Source organism: Phocoena sinus, chromosome 1 (assembly GCF_008692025.1).
Source record: "Phocoena sinus isolate mPhoSin1 chromosome 1, mPhoSin1.pri, whole genome shotgun sequence".
In the NCBI taxonomy this organism is placed as follows: Eukaryota; Metazoa; Chordata; class Mammalia; order Artiodactyla; family Phocoenidae; genus Phocoena; species Phocoena sinus.
The window spans coordinates 67,072,464-67,092,995 of record NC_045763.1 but is presented as its reverse complement, the minus strand read 5'-3'; the positions used below and the strand labels follow the sequence as shown (position 1 = coordinate 67,092,995).

Here is a 20,532-nt window from a genome sequence, read left to right as displayed (position 1 = left end):
GCTCACCCGCCGGGGCGGGCGGGGCTGCGAGCTGAGGCTCGGTTTTGGTTTTGGACGGAGCTCAGGGAGAGGACTGGGGTTGGCGGTTTGAACATAGCCTGAAGGGGTTAGTGCACCACGACTAGCCGGGAGGGAGTTCGGGGAAAAGCCTGCACCGGCCGAAGAGGCAAGAGACTTTTTCTTCCCTCTTTGTTTCCTGGTGCGCGAGGAGAGGGGTTTAAGAGCGCTGCTTAAAGGAACTCCAGAGACGGGCGCGAGCCGCGGCTAAAAGCGCGAACCCCAGAGACGGGCGGGAGACGCTAAGGCTGCTGCTGCCGCCACCAAGGGGCCTGTGTGCGAGCACAGGTCACTCTCCACACCCCTCTTCCGCGGAGCCTGTGCAGCCCGCCACTGCCAGGTTCCCGGGATCCAGGGACAACTTCCCCGGGAGTACGCACGGCGGGTCTCAGGCTGGTGCAACATCACGCCGGCCTCTGCCACAACGTCACGCTGCCTCTGCAGCCGCAGGCCCGCCCCGCACGTAGTGCCCCTCCTACCCCCATCCCCCAACCCCCGGCCTGAGTGAGCCGGAGGCCCCGAATCAGCGGCTCCTTTAACCCCGTCCTGTCTGAGCGAAAAAACAGACGCCCTCCAGCGACCTACACGCAGAGGCAGGGCCAAATCCAAAGCTGAGCTCCTGTGAGCTGTGAGAACAAAGAAGAGAAAGGGAAATCTCTCCCAGCAGCCACAGAAGCAGCGGATTAAAGCTCCACAATCAACTTGATATACCCTGCATCTGTGGAATACCTGAATAGACAAGGAATGATCCCAAATTGAAGAGGTGGAATTTAGGAGCGAGATCTATGATTTTTTTCCCTTTTCCTCTTTTTGTGAATGTGTACGTGTATGCTTCTGTGTGAGATCCTGTCTGTATACTCTTGCTTCCACCATTTGTCCTAGGGCTCTATCCGTCCATGACTTTTTTTTAAAAATTCTTTTTCTTAATAATTAAGTTTAATTGTAATAACTTTATTATACTTTACCTTCGTTCTTTCTTTCTTTCCTTCCTTCCTTCCCTCCTTTAGACAACGAATCACCCCAAATTGAGGAGGTGGTCTCAGGGAGCAGGATTTATGATTTTTCCCCCTTTACCTCTTTTTGTGAAGGTGTATGTGTATGCTTCTGTGTAAGATTTTCTCTGTATAGCTTTGCTTCCAACATTTGTCCTAAGGTTCTATCCGTCCCTTTTTTTTTTTTTTTCCTAAATATTTTTTAATTCAATAACTATATTATACTTTATTTTATTTTTACTGTATCATCTTTCTTTCTGTCCTTTTTCCTTCTTTCCCTCCTTCCTTCCTTCCTCCCTCCCTCCCTCCCTCCTTTCTTTCCTTCTTTCTTCCTTCCTTCCTTTCCTCCTTTCCTTCTTTCTTTACTCATACTTCTACTAATTCTCCCTACTTTTTCTCCCTTTTATTCTGAGCTGTGTGGATGAAAGGCTCTTGGTGCTCCAGCCAGGAGTCAGGGCTCTGCCTCTGAGGTAGGAGAGCCAACTTCAGGACACTGGTCAACAAGAGACCTCCCAGCTCCACATAATATTAAACGGTAGAAATATCCCAGAGACCTCCATCTTAACACCAGCACCCAGCTTCACTCAACGACCAGCAAGCCACAGTGCTGGACAACCTATGCCAAACAACTAGCAAAACAGGAACACAACCCCACCCATTAGCAGAGAGGCTGCCTAAAATCATAATAAGGCCACAGACACCCCAAAACACACCACCAGACATGAACCTGCCCACTAGAGAGACAAGATCCAGCCTCATCCAGCACAACACAGGCACTAGTCCCCTCCACCAGGAAGCCTACACAACCCACTGAAACAACCTTAGCCACTGGAGACAGACATCAAAAACAACGGGAACTACGAAAGTGCAGCCTGCAAAAAGGAGACCCCAAACACAGTAAGATAAGCAAAATGAGAAGACAGAAAAACACACAGCAGATGAAGGAGCAAGATAAAAACCCACCAGACCTAACAAATGAAGAGGAAATAGGCAATCTACCTGAAAAAGAATTCAGAATAATGATAGTAAGGATGATCCGAAATCTTGGAAGTAGAATGGACAAAATGCAAGAAACAGTTAACAAGGACCTACAAGAACTAAAGATGAAACAAGCAACGATGAACAATGCAATAAATGAAATTAAAATCACTCTAGATAGGATCAATAGCAGAATAACTGAGGCAGAAGAACGGATAAGTGACCTGGAAGATAAAGTAGTGGAAATAACTACTGCAGAGCAGAATAAAGAAAAAAGAATGAAAAGAACTGAGGACAGTCTCAGAGACCTCTGGGACAACATGAAACGCACCAACATTCGAATTATAGGGGTTCCAGAAGAAGAAGAGAAAAAGAAAGGGACTGAGAAAATATTTGAAGAGATTATAGTTGAAAACTTCCCTAATATGGGAAAGGAAATAGTTAATCAAGTCCAGGAAGCACAGAGGGTCCCATACAGGATAAATACAAGGAGAAACACGCCAAGACACATATTAATCAAACTGTCAAAAATTAAATACAAAGAAAGCATATTAAAAGCAGCAAGGGAAAAACAACAAATAACACACAAGGGAATCCCCATAAGGTTAACAGCTGATCTCTCAGCAGAAACCCTACAAGCCAGAAGGGAGTGGCAGGACATACTGAAAGTGCTGAAGGAGAATAGCCTGCAACCAAGACTACTCTACCCAGCAAGGATCTCATTCAGATTTGATGGAGAAATTAAAACCTTTACAGACAAGCAAAAGCTGAGAGAGTTCAGCACCACCAAACCAGCTTTACAACAAATGCTAAAGGAACTTCTCTAGACACGAAACACAAGAGAAGGAAATGATCTATAGTAGCGAACCCAAAACAATATATAAAATGGAAATAGGAACATACATATCGATAATTACCTTAAATGTAAATGGACTAAATGCTCCCACCAAAAGACACAGATTGGCTGAATGGATACAAAAACAAGACCCTTATATATGCTGTCTACAAGAGACCCACTTCAGAACTAGAGACACATACAGACTGAAAGTAAGGGGATGGAAAAAGATATTCCATGCAAATGGAAACCAAAAGAAAGCTGGAGTAGCAATTCTCATATCAGACAAAATAGACTTTAAAATAAGGACTATTAAAAGGGACAAAGAAGGACACTACATAATGATCAAGGGATCGATCCAAGAAGAAGATATAACAATTGTAAATATTTATGCACCCAACATAGGAGCACCTCAATACATAAGGCAAATACTAACAACCATAAAAGGGGAGATCAACAGTAACACATTCATAGTAGGGGACTTTAACACCCCACTTTCACCCATGGACAGATCATCCAAAATGAAAATAAATAAGGAAACACAAGCTTTAAATGATACATTAAACAAGATGGACTTAATTGATATTTATAGGACACTCCATCCAAAAACAACAGAATACACATTTTTCTCAAGTGCTCATGGAACATTCTCCAGGATAGATCATATCTTGGGTCACAAATCAAGCCTTGGTAAATTTAAGAAAACTGAAATTGTATCAAGTATCTTTTCCGACCACAACGCCATGAGACTAGATATCAATTACAGGAAAAGATCTGTAAAAAATACAAACACATGGAGGCTAAACAATACACTACTTAATAATGAAGTGATCACTGAAGAAATCAAAGAGGAAATAAAAAAATACCTAGAAACAAATGACAATGGAGACACAACGACCCAAAACCTATGGGATGCAGCAAAAGCAGTTCTAAGGGGGAAGTTTATAGCAATACAAGCCCACCTTAAGAAGCAGGAAACATCTCGAATAAACAACCTAACCTTGCACCTCAAGCAATTAGAGAAAGAAGAACAAAAAAACCCCAAAGCTAGCAGAAGGAAAGAAATCATAAAAATCAGATCAGAAATAAATGAAAAAGAAATGAAGGAAACAATAGCAAAGATCAATAAAACTAAAAGCTGGTTCTTTGAGAAGATAAACAAAATAGATAAACCACTAGCCAGACTCATCAAGAAAAAAAGGGAGAAGACTCAAATCAATAGAATTAGAAATGAAAAAGGAGAAGTAACAACTGACACTGCAGAAATAAAAAAAATCATGAGAGATTACTACAAGCAACTCTATGCCAATAAAATGGACAACCTGAAAGAAATGGACAAATTCTTAGAAATGCACAACCTGCCAAGACTGAATCAGGAAGAAATAGAAAATATGAACAGACCAATCACAAGCACTGAAATTGAAACTGTGATTAAAAACCTTCCAACAAACAAAAGCCCAGGACCAGATGGCTTCACAGGTGAATTCTATCAAACGTTTAGAGAAGAGCTAACACCTATCCTTCTCAAACTCTTCCAAAATATAGCAGAGGGAGGAACACTCCCAAATTCCTTCTACGAAGCCACCATCACCTTGATACCAAAACCAGACAAGGATGTCACAAAGAAAGAAAACTACAGGCCAATATCACTGATGAACATAGATGCAAAAATCCTCAACAAAATACTAGCAAACAGAATCCAACAGCACATTAAAAGGATCATACACCATGATCAAGTGGGGTTTATTCCAGGAATGCAAGGATTCTTCAATATACGCAAATCTATCAATGTGATAAACCATATTAACAAATTGAAGGAGAAAAACCATATGATCATCTCAATAGATGCAGAGAAAGCTTTCGACAAAATTCAACACCCATTTATGATAAAAACCCTCCAGAAAGTAGGCATAGAGGGAACTTTCCTAAACATAATAAAAGCCATATATGACAAGCCCACAGCAAACATCATCCTCAATGGTGAAAAACTGAAAGCATTTCCACTAAGATCAGGAACAAGACAAGGTTGCCCACTCTCACCACTCTTATTCAACATAGTTTTGGAAGTTTTAGCCACAGCAATCAGAGAAGAAAAGGAAATAAAAGGAATCCAAATCGGAAAAGAAGAAGTAAAGCTGTCACTGTTTGCAGATGACATGATACTATACATAGAGAACCCTAAAGATGCTACCAGAAAACTACTAGAGCTAATCAATGAATTTGGTAAAGTAGCAGGATACAAAATTAATGCACAGAAATCTCTGGCATTCCTATATACTAATGATGAAAAATCTGAAAGTGAAATCAAGAAAACACTCCCATTTACCATTGCAACAAAAAGAATAAAATATCTAGGAATAAACCTACCTAAGGATACGAAAGACCTGTATGCAGAAAATTATAAGACACTGATGAAAGAAATTAAAGATGATACAAATAGATGGAGAGATATACCATGTTCTTGGATGGGAAGAATCAACATTGTGAAAATGACTCTACTACCCAAAGCAATCTACAGATTCAATGCAATCCCTATCAAACTACCACTGGCATTTTTCACAGAACTAGAACAAAAAATTTCGCAATTTGTATGGAAACACAAAAGACCCCAAATAGCCAAAGCAATCTTGAGAACGAAAAAAGGAGCTGGAGGAATAAGGCTCCCTGACTTCAGACTATATTACAAAGCAACAGTAATCAAGACAGTATGGTACTGGCACAAAAACAGAAAGATAGATCAGTGGAACAGGATAGAAAGCCCAGAGATAAACCCACGCACATATGGACACCTTATCTTTGATAAAGGAGGCAGGAATGTACAGTGGAGAAAGGACAGCCTCTTCAATAAATGGTGCTGGGAAAAGTGGACAGGTACATGTAAAAGTATGAGATTAGAACACTCCCTAACACCATACACAAAAATAAGCTCAAAATGGATTAAAGACCTAAATGTAAGGCCAGAAACTATCAAACTCTTAGAAGAAAACATAGGAAGAACACTCTATGACATAAATCACAGCAAGATCCTTTCTGACCCACCTCCTAGAGTAATGGAAATAAAAACAAAAATAAACAAATGGGACCTAATGAAACTTCAAAGCTTTTGCACAGCAAAGGAAACCATAACCAAGACCAAAAGACAACCCTCAGAATGGGAGAAAACATTTGCAAATGAAGCAACTGACAAAGGATTAATCTCCAAAATTTACAAGCAGCTCATGCAGCTCAATAACAAAAAAACAAACAACCCCATCCAAAAATGGGCAGAAGACCTAAATAGACATTTCTCCAAAGAAGATATACAGAATGCCAACAAACACATGAAAGAATGCTCAACATCATTAATCATTAGAGAAATGCAAATCAAAACTACAATGAGATATCATCTCACACCAGTCAGAATGGCCATCATCAAAAAATCTAGAAACAATAAATGCTGGAGAGGGTGTGGAGAAAAGGGGACACTCTTGCACTGCTGGTGGGAATGTGAATTGGTTCAGCCACTGTGGAGAACAGTATGGAGGTTCCTTAAAAAACTACAAATAGAATTACCATATGACCCAGCAATCCCACTACTTGGCATATACCCTGAGAAAACCAAAATTCAAAAAGAGTCATGTACCAAAATGTTCATTGCAGCTCTATTTACAATAGCCAGGACATGGAAACAACCTAAGCGCCCATCATCGGATGAATGGATAAAGAAGATGTGGCACATATACACAATGGAATATTACTCAGCCTTAAAAAGAAATGAAATTGAGCTATTTGTAATGAGATGGATAGACCTAGAGTCTGTCATACAGAGTGAAGTAAGTCAGAAAGAAAAAGACAAATACCGTATGCTAACACATATATATGGAATTTAAGGGAAAAAAATGTCATGAAGAACCTAGGGGTAAGATAGGAATAAAGACGCAGACCTACTGGAGAACGGACTTGAAGGTATGGGGAGGGGGAGGGGTGAGTTTTGACAGGGCGAGAGAGAGTCATGGACATATACACACTAACAAACGTAGTAAGGTAGATAGCTGGGGGGAAGCAGCCGCAAGGCACAGGGATATTAGCTCGGTGCTTTGTGACAGCCTGGAAGGGTGGGATGGGGAGAGTGGGAGGGAGGGAGACGCAAGAGGGAAGACATATGGGAACATATGTATATGTATACCTGATTCACTTTGTTATAAAGCAGAAACTAACACACCATTGTAAAGCAATTATACCCCAATAAAGATGTTTAAAAAAAAAAAAAAAAAGCTAACAAGAGTAGGAAAAAAAATCCACGTCAAGCAGCATAACAACATCCCCTAAACATGTTGTCATCAAACCAGAGTAGGAGCAACTGCATCTGACTGCCATGGGAAAGGAGAGATGTATTTGAGACTGAGCTTGATAAAATTCATGCATTTTAATCAATAGAGATGTGTGATCAGAGCTTTCTAGGAAGAGGAAACAGAGTAAGGAGGCAAGAAAACATGACGTTATTCATAGCCACATAGCACTTTGTTTTACTGGGACACAGAAGAAGAAAAAGCTGAAAATACAAACGATGACTTTATGGACTGTCTCAGATACCAAGCTGAGAAGTCTCTACTGAATTTGTTAGTTGATGGAAAGCAGAAGGAGATGTTTGTTTAATTTTTGAAATGTCAATGTTTTAAGTTACAATCAAACGCCAGTGTGTAAGGTGCTTTGGAGCAGGGAGAAACCAAAGATAGGCAGCAACTAGTTAGGGCAGCATTCCAATTGGCTAGCAGGGATGGAAATGAGAGCAGTGGCAGGGAGTGTAAAAAGGTGAGAAAAGACATGAGAAACTCAATTTAGGTGGAAGACAGAGAACTTGGCTACAGAAAATAATCTGATTGGATAGAAGTGGCAGATAGAAAATTCAGAGATGCCTGAGATTTTGAGTCCAGGTAACTTCAATAATACTGATCATATCAGGAGAAACCAGGGTGGTTAGGGCAGAATTGATTTAAGAGAGTAAGAAGACGAAGCCCTTGGCTTTCTAAGTCCTACTTTTCAAGGACTGATGGATCATCGGGACGGAGCCATCAAGGGGTCAGGCAGAAAGTCAAGTCTAGAGCAAGAAGAAAGAGCAGAGCTGAGGGCAGATGTCAGGAACAACTCAGCCTTGTCTCCAGGGTGAAGATGTAACCGAAAGCGGGGGTCCGGCTGCTTGCTGCTCAAAAGCCAGTACTAAAGAGGCAAGGTTGATGGAAAGGAAAGTTTGCTTTATTTTGGGTGCCAGCACCGCGGGGGAGGGTGGACGCCTGCCCAAAGGTTGAGTGGCCCCCGCACTGACAACCAGTGGTCAAGAGCTTTTAAAGATGGGGGGGGGGTTGTCTATCAGCTCTGTCATCTTGAAATTAGTCATGTGGCGGTCTGATCAGCATCATCTTGATTGTGTTAGGGACAGTTAGTCTGAAGTTCCAGGGTCGGTTGGTTCCTATTTCTTTGAAGCCAATTCTCATAATTGTGGCAGCTTATGTCATGGCTACAGTCTTGTCATCACGTAGTTAACTTCTTCCACCTGGTGGGGATTTCAGTATCTATGAGACAGCTCAGAGGATATGGCTCAGAATGTTATCTATAGCCCTTAAGGAGGAGCTAAAGGTCCTCAACTAGGCTGACTGACTAAACTATTATTATTTAGTCTTGCTGGACTGTTTTCCTTTGCTTCTGCATTTTCTCACTTCTCTGATTAAACTTATTCTCTGGCTAAAGTTTTTCCACAGACAAAAGGCAGGCGGAGGACATGGGTTGGGGGAGGGGACCACAGGGTCCCACTCCATTTCAAAGACACAGTGAAGTATTCCTTCCTGAAGTTGGGCTTCGCCCCTGATTCTTCTTCAAACTTAAGGGGAACTAAGTAACTTTCTGGGAATGGGTGCTGTTGTGTTTTTAGCTCGCCACTTCCTGGTGGAATTGGCTTCCTTTTACTCGTCACAGAATGTCCCAAAGGAGAAAAGAAACCCAAAGGTGGCCCCTGTATCCTCCCCGGTCAGAGTCTCCGTCAGGGCAGCAGAGCAAGGCCACAAAGTCAGACACACCTAAAAGAAGTCTTTGCTCTTGTTCAGCTCCTGTGATGTGTAAAAGCCCATCCATCCCCCTGTCCAGCCAGCCCAATCTTCCAATCACCTGAAAGTCCCTTGAGTTCTGCCTCCTCAAAACCCCTCATCTCACCAGTAACTACCACAGCCTTACCTCATTTAACTTTCTAATCATGAAAACCTGTTTTAATTTGCTCCTCTGTGGAATCACTATGTCCACGACATCGCAATGTGTCAAGGTAACAGCTTAAATGAGGTGACGGATCTTACAAGTTGAAAGGGACATAGACCAGAACAGATGGCTAAATAAAAGCAAAAGGGCCAGTCACCCATTAAGTAAACTGGTAAGAACTTTTTTTACGGGTAGATTGTTGCAAAACAGCAGCTTGCTTTGAAGGAGACCCAGATGGGATTTGTGCCTTTGTCTATTCCAGAGCCCAGCATGGCTCTCTGCTTCTCTCAGCTGCCGCATTGCATTGCATGGCTGAGGGTCTGCGGACCAAAGCATGGAGGGCCTTTCTGAATTCACTGATCTCACATGGCAACACATACATAATGCATCCATGAGAGGAAAATAAATCAGCCCTTTTGACAGAAACTTCAAAATGGAATTAAATCACACTTGTAAAAGCCCGCTCCCCAGGCAATCCGTGTCTGCCTCCCATGTCCTGTCAAAGGGAACCAAGTAATGAGCAGAGAGCAGACGAGGGGAGCAAACAGGGAGTGGAAGCCAGACACCGACTCCTCTGTGCTGAGCCCGGATCACAGTCTGCAGTGGGCAGATGGGCTCTTTTCACAGCTCCGGCTTCCAGCCCCATTTCTGTTGCATTGTCTGAACCCAATTCTTTGCCTTTCTTTATATTTCCATATTCTTGTTTAACATGAACGCATTCCCATAGTGCTGATATAAAACCACCCTGAAATTTCACTAGAAGAGGTCTAATGTCAAGCACATTCTGGACACAAGGACAACGGGACTCAACATGAAGTACATTCTTCTAGTAGTCACTTCTGCCAGATCATGACTTTGAGCTTCAACAACTACAATGAAAACCACAGATGAGGCTACTCACAATCTACAGACACCAGAATGCAGTGAGAATGTGTGTGTCTCTGTGTAGGGATGTGGGAGTTGGGGAAGTAACAAAATACCAATATCCATGATATACGTGAATATATTCACTCCTTCAAGGTGCAACTGCTCATTGAGTCCACATTCTGTGTAGACTTGGCAAGGTGCTGAAAAACAGAAATAAAACCATAAAAGACAGACAGACAGACCATGCTTCCAAAGAGTCACAGTTCGGTGCACCTGGCAAGTAAACAGAAAATTATAATACCACATATCAAATGGGGTGATGGAGGTATGCACAGGGCACTGTGGCAGTCCAGAGGAAGACGGGGGAGAGCCGTGCCTGGGACAATTCAAAGAATGCTTGTCTGAGGAGGGGATGTTCAAATGCAGTTCTCAAGAACAAGAAGGAGTTAGGCAAGTGGAGATGGGAAAGCCATGCCAGGCGGAGGGAACAGCACAAAGACACAGGAGTTTTTGAAAGGCCTTAATTTGGTCAGAAACATGCAAGTCATTTGATAAGTAGTGGGAGATATGCTGGGAAGTGGACAAGGTTCAAATCATGACAAAAAATAATAAGCCAAATGCATTGTCAGATGCATTTATCTGTCCCATCTACCTTACATTAGGATAACGAAAGGATAAATACATCAAAATGCTGTTTTATAACTCTAAAATATTCTTCACTTTCCAATCAAATGTATCAATCACTTCATTTTATTCTGAACTGCCATTTAACGCACCACACCTTGTTTCCAGTTGTTTGAATTAAGTTTATCCCATCTGTTGCTTGTTCTTTTAACTGTTTTGAGTCTATCAACAGTCAGCAAATTAGACTCTACTTGTTTACACATGTGTTCTACGTCTAACGATTTGTTTATGGATGTGATCACTGCTGCCTTTATTGAGGTAATCAGAGCATCCCCTAGATTCAACAACCAACAATTAGGTAAGAGAAAGCAACAGTAAGTACTTGTCAAGTTTATAATGCATAAGATTCAGTTCAACAAACTTTTCGTACTGCAGAAAACAGACATAAATTTAATAAGGCGTTGCCCTAAGATCAGACATGTGAACATTAAATGATATAATGGGTGGAAAAAGCAAAGCACAGTTTTAGGCACATAGTGAGCACTCAAAAATGGAAGGTGTCACGATTATGATATAACCACTAATTGTGAGATCCTTGGTGGACATCAGCCAGTGGTGAGCATTGGCCAGCCCGTGGGAACAACGATGAGAACTGAGAGATATCTTTTTCTTAAATATTCCAAGCAGCTGCAAACACTTGAACTATTCAGTACAACTCATCCACACAAGCTCTGAGAGAATGGCACTGTGCCCACATAGATCTGATGAATTGCTTTAGGGAAAGCTTTCTCCTCCTTTTGGGCAAGTCTGAAGGGGCCTTTAACAGCTGAGACATTTAGAATTTAATCCCCTCTGTGCTGCAAAAATATGCATCAAAAATGTGGCATTCCAGTTGCTCGCTCTTTAGAGTAGGATATCAGACTTTATAGCAGAAATACCTATTTCAAAATAAAACCCAGAGAATTCATGATTTAGGGAGAAAACAATGCCGAGATTTGGACCTAGCAATTTTGCAACCTTTATTAACATTTTTATGTTTTTATTCTTTTTACCACAGACTTTAACCACAGAATAAATTCTTTAACTTTTAGGTTAGTCGGTTGCTAGATTTTTGGCTTCTTTTTCGTAAATGATAAACAACAGTACAAAGGCGTATTTTTCTACTTAAATCGTATTATTTAATGACTGAATTAGTTGCTTACATGGTAAAATGGTGCACTTTTGTCCATATGCTGTCATTTACTCAATAATAAATATGAAAGCACAGTGCCAACTGTATTATTTATACCGTTACTCAGTAACCTCACGCATTGATAGGACCCTACTCATCGCTTATTTGTGACCTGATCAAATATAATTTCTTTTCCCATATAAAAAGTTGTGCCACTGGCCAAGCTCCAAATCTGGTTCTCCCTGAATACAACAAAGCTTCATCCCATTTGCACAAGGATGAATTATCAAAGCTCAGAGTATATACATAAAACCCTTCATTTGTTTCACTTTATTTATTGAATCAACAAACTGGATCCTGCTTGCAAAACTATGGTGAACTCTGGGGGAAATCTCACTCATTTGTTGGGGGGATAAGAAAAGGAGGGTAAAAAAAGGTGGACAATTCTAGACTGGTGGAGTCCACACAGGAGCTTACCAAGGGCAGCCTTAGGCAGCATAGCTGGTAATAGAATCTTAGAGGCCATCAAGAAGAGTAGTGAGTGTCAAAAACAAGGTCAACATGGGAGAATGAGTGGCATTTCAGAATCCAGGAGGCTGATGAAGAAAATGTGATAGGTAAAAGCAATACATTTTGAGAGCAGGCTTTGAAGAAGGCAGAGGAAGTGAAGCTAGAGAGGCAGGAAGGGATCTGGTTATAGGAAGTTGTATATCATGCCAGAGTCTGGACTTCTCTGCAGAATACAAAGAAGGGGTCTAAGTGTGGGATAGAGAGGGTCAGATCTGATCAAGGAAAGCTCACTCTGGAGGTGGTGTAGTCAATGAATGGAGAGGCAGGAAAGACCTTTCAGGAAAGATAATGACAAAAGCCAACAATGGACTACTTCTTCAGATATCACTAATGGACACTGAATTCTCAATATGAAAACTGCAATTGTTACTTTCAGAGACTGGCTTTTCTTTTCCTAGTAGGGCCAGTGGGAATAAAGTCCAGATATAGCAGATACGGATGAATAATCATCATAGACTTAAGAGAAGACAATATTTAATGAGCGTTATTAGTTGGAGAAATATTTCTGTAATCCCTACTTTCCAGATGAAGAAATAGAGATATGAAGAGGTTGAGTAAGTTGCCCAAGGTCACAGAGCAAGAAAATAGTAAAGACAGGTACTAAACTCAGATATTCTGACTCCAGAGTCTATGTTTTACTGTATGAATTAACTAAGTTGTTAATTGTTACTCATACCAACAGGAACACTCTTACAGGATTGGTTCAGAAATTTTAAAAACTGGTACTAGCCATTAGCAGATTTTGTAACACATTTTGTCAATAAGCAAAATACCTAATTCATATGGAAAATAAAGAGGCTGATCTGAAGCATAGCAATTATATTATTTCAAAATCAGTAATTTGTGGAAAAATTTAACTCTGGCTCTATTCCCAGTATTAAAAAAAACAACTACAGGGTACCATTGATTAGCACTAAGGGAAAATAAAGCAATTATTCTTCCACTTCTGCTGGAGAATACTAGGTACCCTTTGTCAATTAATAGTATGGAGCCTTAATTCAGGCAGTTTACAGGAACCAACATGACAGAATGGGTATGTCTTTTTTTCTCAGCTCCACAATTCTATAATCCTTTTATTCAGTGAAGATGCAGCCAAACAGCAAAATGTTGATGGTTTCTTTAAATAAATACATGCATGAATATATAGATAAATAAAATTAAAATGAATTTTTTACAGTAGTAGAACATCTTCAATATGGTGATCTACTTTAAGAATTTGGAGCCATACTTGTATATTAATGCATATATGTGGAATCTAGAAAAATGGTACAGATGAACCAGTTTGCAAGGCAGAAATAGAGACACAGGTGTAGAGAACAAACGTATGGACACCAAGAGGGGAAAACGGGGGGTGGGAGGTGGTGGAGGAGGAGGGGATGAACTGGGAGATTGGGATTGACATGTATACACTGATGTGTATAAAACAGATAACTAATAAGAACCTTCTGTATAAGAAATAAATAAATTAAATTAAATTTAAAAAATAAAAAAGAATTCGGAGCCACATCACACATCACCTTCAGACAGTCCAGTTCAGACTGGGTACAGTCCAGTAAGAATTACAAATGCAATAAACAAAAGCCAAAGCAATAGAGTTCTCATGGGCACCCCCATTGTCATAAATTATTCTGTTCAAAACGCTAGTCCTAGAGAAAAATTACAGATGGCCAAAACTTCTTCAGGGATTTTTTTTCCCCCAAAGGAGACTCCTTATAGCTGCAAACACTAGAGAAGTTCAAGTTAATGTGAACATTCTGAGTGTCAGATGGCACGGTAAGAGGTCACACTGAACTTTCTAACACATTTTAAAACCTAATGAAACATGTCAATGAGTTTTCAATATGCCTGCACATTTTCCTTCTTTTATTTGAGGAGGGAATTAGGTTTCCTGACCCATTTCGACTTTTAAACTGCTACAGTACCAAATGAAAAAAATCATGGCTACATTCACTGAGTTTGTCTATTTTGTAAAATTATATAAAACCAGTTTTATATCATTTTGCTTCTTCATCTTTATCGTATTGCTTCAGCATATATCCTTTCACATAGCAGAAAAAAATGAAAGTTCTTCAGAACCACAAGATAGAGCTGAAGACAGATATTGAATATGAAAAATGAAGGACCCCGCAAGCAGTCTCTCAGTGTGGCTGTACAGATAGACACAGAGAAATTTAATCCAAAAGACTGGTTCTCATGATGAGAACCTCAGAGACTGGGGCAGATGAACCTGAAGTTATCTTTTCTCCTTTTTTCATTAAATCCTTGTACTTATGGGAAGAAATATGTTCCAGTCTACCTGTTGCCCTCTCCCTGTCCCCTGCCATTCTGTTGAGGGAAGAGAGGGGCTAACTAACCAGGGGCAATGAAGATAATTAGGTCATCAGACCAGGTGCTTTTGTTTTATTCTCAGCCAACTTACAGTCTTCATTGGCCTTACTTGGTTTCTATGAACATCTGCTTGGCATCTTTTACTCTTAAAAAGATGAGTTTGTCTTTTAGAATCCAATTCTTACTTTGTGTTTAGGACACAGAAGTGGAGCATAAGGATAAATACTGGTGGTCGTAATGTCATTAGGGAGGGAGTCCTGCCCAGAAGCATCACGATAATGATGAGAATGACAGTGATGAGGACGATGACGATGACACCGAGTTTTCTTACCACGTCACATGAATCTATGTGACATTACACTATAAAACACTTACCTTTTAAGCAGTTTCAGGCCTACCACCTCACACGATTCTCCACATAGCCAGTGAAGTAAGAAGGGATGGTTGGACGCTTGAAAGCCTCATCTCCCATTTCTCCTTTCATGCCCTCCGTGTTTCCACCTGGACTTCTCACCATGCTCCAACGGCCCTTGGCTACCCAGTTCCTGTGACTTTGTCAAGGCTGCTCCGCACTGGTGCCCTGCTGTTTTCTACCATCCCCATCTCTACAAGTTCAAATATAACTCAGCTTAAATAGTGTAGCCCCCCTAAAGCCCTCTATTTCTCCCTGGCTTCCAGTTCATGGATAAGAGGAGGGTGGGGGTGGTGGGTAGTGAAAGAAGATAGAAGAAAAAGATAAAGAGGAGTGCAGAGGAAGGAAGGGAGAGAGGGAACAATTCCTCTATAATTTTCTTTATAAAAATTCCTTGAGGACGTGAACAAAGGCTGAGAAACATCTCTCATACAGACAGCTTCAAACACAGTGTCTTGAACTTAAAAGACATTCAGTAAATATTTGTGGAAGAAAGGAAACAATAAAGGGGAGAAAGAAGAAAGGATGGAGGGATTCAAAGTTATTCTCTCCTAAATATAAGCAGTAAATCATCCAAAAAGTTTCAGTTTAGGATCATTAGGAAAAATGTTTTTCTATGAGGGGAAAACCCACAAATTGTTCCTTTCTTTCTTCTTCTTAATTCACCTCACTTGGAGATTTCTGTGTAGATTTGATGTGAGTGTGGAGGGGAGGTCAGGGAGGAGGGTTAGGAGGGGGAATATAAAGTGAAATGGGAAGAATTTGAGTCTTTGTTAAACCGGACATTTCGCTGAGCACTGCTTTGAAGTTCCTGATAGAACTCTCGGATCTGCTTAGAGCAACATCATTTATAAGGCACATCATGAAAAGACTTACAAGAATTCACATTTTTTAGAAAACCAACTCTTGTCTGAGGAGAACACTTAAAGCTAGAATTCCGCATCATGGAATGAAAAGTGCATAAAAGAAGGATTGCCTGTCCTTCTAATAAGGACAATGGCCCATTTTCTGAGAGAAGGAACTTGCAACTGTTTGCTGTGTGCTCAGCAAGTTATCAGGTATTGTGCCAGAAGCTTTATAGGGATGAAATTAGATTCTCACCAGCAGCCTATCTGTAGACTCGGTGTGGTCAAGTTACACTAAATGAGCCAATATAGGTATCCTTGGGCACATTGTTTAACCTGTTTGCGCTTCTGTTTTCTTACTTAAAATTGGAGAAAAAATCGTACCTGCCTAATATGATTGTTAAAGGTTTAAATGAGTTACTACATATGAAGGGCCTTACAGTACTGCCTGGAAAATGGAAAGTGCTCAGCACATGTTAGCTTTTACTGTTAGAGTATTTCATCAGATCTAAGACACCATCAATTGTCCATCACACCGTTACTCTAAATATGATAAGAAAGGAAAACAAGGTGGGGAGTCTAAGTTGTCTCTGCAAAAAGCTGACACCAAAATGCTATTCCCTTAAAGTCAGAATATTCTAAAAATAGAGCTGCCATCCAGAAAGGCACAGCAAGAAGAGAGAAAGGAAAAATAATCCCCCCTGAGAACTTGAACCACAGTCAGATACTCATGCAGGTTTTTGATACAAGTTCACACTACCAGTGTGATTCAAGGTAAAAGTCAGTAAATAATTCAATTTAAAGTGGTCTCCGGATGGTAGTATCCCCAGGTGACCATCTGAAACAACACAAATCCTATCTGGAAGAATTAAACTTCGTTGTAGGCAAATAGCAGCTGCAAGGTACTGTGTATAAGACACACCTCCTTCTCAGATATGTGAAAAAATAGAAAAACATTTTTAAATACATGAAATATGGTGGTATTACTGTAGTTTTCATGGTTAGCATTGTCATCATCATCATTCTAGGGCACAAAGAGAATCAGGAACGGAGCCTGGACTATTTTAAACACCTGTCCCTCACCCTAAAACCTAAAGGAAGTATAACCACAAATCCATGAAGAGAGGATGACAGAGTCCTGGAGTTTCCCAGGACATCGGAATTCACCAATGTAAAAACCCTCTGGGTTTTTTTTTCTTCTTGTCAAGACTGCACAAGTTAAAAAAAACAACAAACCCCCTTTCTTTGAACATAGTTAGACTACCCTTCACACACATTCATATGGACCCCATCCCCATGCAAGACATCAACTGCTGCACCTCCCAGCGCCTCTTTAAAGAATCCTCTTACAGGTCAAAGTTGAACCTTGGCTGAGGAGCGCATACATATTAAACAGTCTTTCGCTGAACACAAGTACAGTTTTGCCAGGGCACAGGTCTCATGATGATAATAAGTAGTATTGTGCCAAAAACACTTGAATTTCTAAGTAAGACAGTTTTCCTATTAATTCTGGATTTAACATTCGACTGTAATTTGAATTGCTCATGAAACATAAAGCATATTAGTTTATTACTTATAGTCTCCTGTGCTAAAATAGCAAAGGCAGAAAGATCTCCCCTGTTACGCACAAGGTCTGCCATCAGTGAGGCTTTGATTTTTTTTTTTTTTATCATAACCAGATCAGTCAGTGCCATATTTCCAATAGCCAACTAGCCACCGCTATTTGGATGTCTGAGGCAACTCAAATTCAATAGTAATAGTCCAAATCGAAACTAATGATATCCTCTACCCGCAACCCTCTCCTCCTTACCTCTATGTGTGCCTCTGAGTAGCTACCACTAGTTACTTTGTAGCCCCAATAATTAAAATCTCAACTTTGCTTAGTATGACATGGGGCATCTTAATTTTCTTTCTCCCTGTTCCTCATCTATAAAATCATAGAGTCATTATGAAAATTAAATAATGAAGTAACACATAAAGGACCAAGCTTAGGACCGAGCACATAGCAGGCAATCAATGATCATTGATTTCCTTCTCTTCTCCACATATTGGTTCCCCTGCACAAGCTATCCTTCCTTCATGGAATGTCTTCTTCTTTCCTTCCTCTGTCAGAAAACAGCTACTTATTCTTTAAGACCAAACCCAAAGATCATCTCTTCTGAAATGATCCTGACTCTCCACGAAGATTTTAGAGCACTTTTTTCTGAAGCATAATTCACAACACGTGATAATTATTTGATTACCAGTCAACCTTCATCATTCAACCAAATTCTGCAAACACATGGCATACCATGCCTCCACATTCTCTCCAGACAGACATTACTAATCAACCATAGTACCATTTCTCTCCAAGTGAGGATGCAAATTCAGAACACTTTCAACACAATGCTCCAGTCAGTAGTGATGCTAATAAATGCAACCTGATATATTTACCTCTGTGGCACAAAACAGTTAGCAACTAAAGGCCAGAGGCTATACCTTGATAAGTCTATAACCCATGTGACCACAGATAAGACTGTTATCCTCTCTAGGTCTCAATTTCCTCATCTGTATGATAGAATGTTTTTAGGACCCTAGCTGGCTCTCAAGTCTAATGACACTATAATCATGACCAGGAACCCTGATTGGTCGTAGCTGATGTCACTTCGAGGAAGGTTTGCAGCACAGCTCTGTACATAGCCCCCACTCTAGGTCCAGGCCCATTTTTTATCACAGAGTTACGCATGCCTTCAGACACTTGAAAATTGAACCTGGTGTCTACGTAATTGAAATAGAAATGGAATGAGAATTTGTGATCTCTCAACTTGTTAAGACAGCAGCTGACACTTACCAAAGCCTACCTGATTGCAGCAATTTTGCACCTGCTGAGAAAAAGTTTGCAGCAAAAGAGATCATTCCTTTTTAATCCTTGTCTGAAAAGAAGCTTCCATATACTTTCACCCAGTTATACAGAATAGGATCAGGTTCAGTCTTTCACATGCATATGGACACTGATGGCTTAACACCCCTAGTCAAACCACTTCCACTGGGCCCTAACACTCACAATAGGAATTTTAAATGTCCACTGAGTTATTTTGTTGAAAACCTGATATCAAAGCAAAGAGAGTCTGAACATTTTCAATTCTACGTATATTTATTAAAACAAGAAAAAAACACAAAGCTGTTCCTGTATCTTATATGTGACTGCATAAAGATGAGGTTTCTCTGGAGATTGTTACTTCTATAAACACAAATATTCAGATTTATTCAGTAAACATTATCATAAAAATATACACAAAGGTAGTTCCAGGAAAAGAATTACCAATAAATAGTTGTGAAGAAACAAAGGTCACTTTCCCAAATTTAGAAACAGATCCAGTTGATGGGAGGTAAGCTTGTGCTAGATCTTCATATTTTAACTAAACTCTCAGCACTGGTGCCCAAGACCCAGCCTAGGCGGGTATTCTTTTGCAGAATTAGGTCCCAATGACGGAACTTTCACAATCCCACCACCTCCACCACTGAGCCTCCCATTTACTAAATGTCTCTGTTCAGTGTTGCAGTGACTGGCTTAATATCTCTTTCCCTGTGGGACTGCGAGCTCTTGAAAAGCAGAAGCTCTACCTGTCTTGTTCATCAATGCTTCCCCTTTGGCAAAAGCAGCCAAGCCTGAAGCCTTGCGTAAACAAACCTCCAAAACACATGAGTAATCCGGGAACGGTTCTGGAGGCCCAGGTGAGTATGACACAGTTCACCTCCTCTAGTCACGTATCTCCTGGACTAGCTCATCGACAAGGGTGAGGCCACCTCCACACCCTCGTTTCTTCTTGAGCACCTGACCACCAATTCGTAAGATGGTGCTTAGAAAACACATCATTCTTGTTCACTTAAAAAACAATATCTGCCAAGTTTGTTAATTTTCCAAAGCGTGAAGTTGGCCCAAAGTCAGCGTATTTTGACATTTTTCTGCATTTTGTTATTTTGGGGCGTTATTTTGCAAATCAGGCTTTGCTCCTGATTTTAACAAAGCCTCTTCTTCCTGAGCAAACTAGATGAGCAGTTCAGCAAGACAGGGCAGCTTTTATCTGCAAAAAAAAATCTGCCTTTCAGCAAAGCGGATAATACCAGCAAAGTGAAGGCAAACACAGGTAATATTTCCCGTGTGTGAATTGTGATTCTTTTCCCCAGTGGGATGAGCAAGTGGTAAGATAGTGTATTCCCACGTGGCACGATAGCAGGCCCTGAGTACTTCTGAATATATCACTCTTATTGCCTTTTATATTGAATTACGGTGAAAGAAAACATACTTTTGTGAGCATTCAAAATCAAAATACTTTAAGAGCTTTGAGAATCCACCTCCAGGACATAAAGAAAGGCTTAAGAAAACAAATAATTCTGTTCTGCTGAGCAATACCAGATACCACTCCCACTGAGAGAGGGCCCCTTCCCAGAAAGGGAGATGTTATCAAATATTTATGCTGACTTTCAGGGAAAAAGGTTAAGTGTCCTATTTGGGGTCCAGGCACTCTGAGCCTGTCTCTGCTGCTTTAGAACTTGCCATGTAAGGGACAAAATTTGCCCCAGGGTGCTTTAGCCTGTAACATTTCAGCATCACATGCTCCTTCTGAGACTTAAGTTAAGATGCTTCCTAA

At 40.5% G+C, this 20,532-nt stretch overlaps 1 protein-coding gene across 8 annotated transcripts in view; it reads right to left on the bottom strand.

Annotated features, from left to right (window-relative positions):
* The window catches only part of ST6GALNAC3 (ST6 N-acetylgalactosaminide alpha-2,6-sialyltransferase 3), a 595,740-nt gene that overhangs the window by 343,489 nt on the left and 231,719 nt on the right, over positions 1-20,532 (bottom strand). The window lies entirely within an intron of this gene.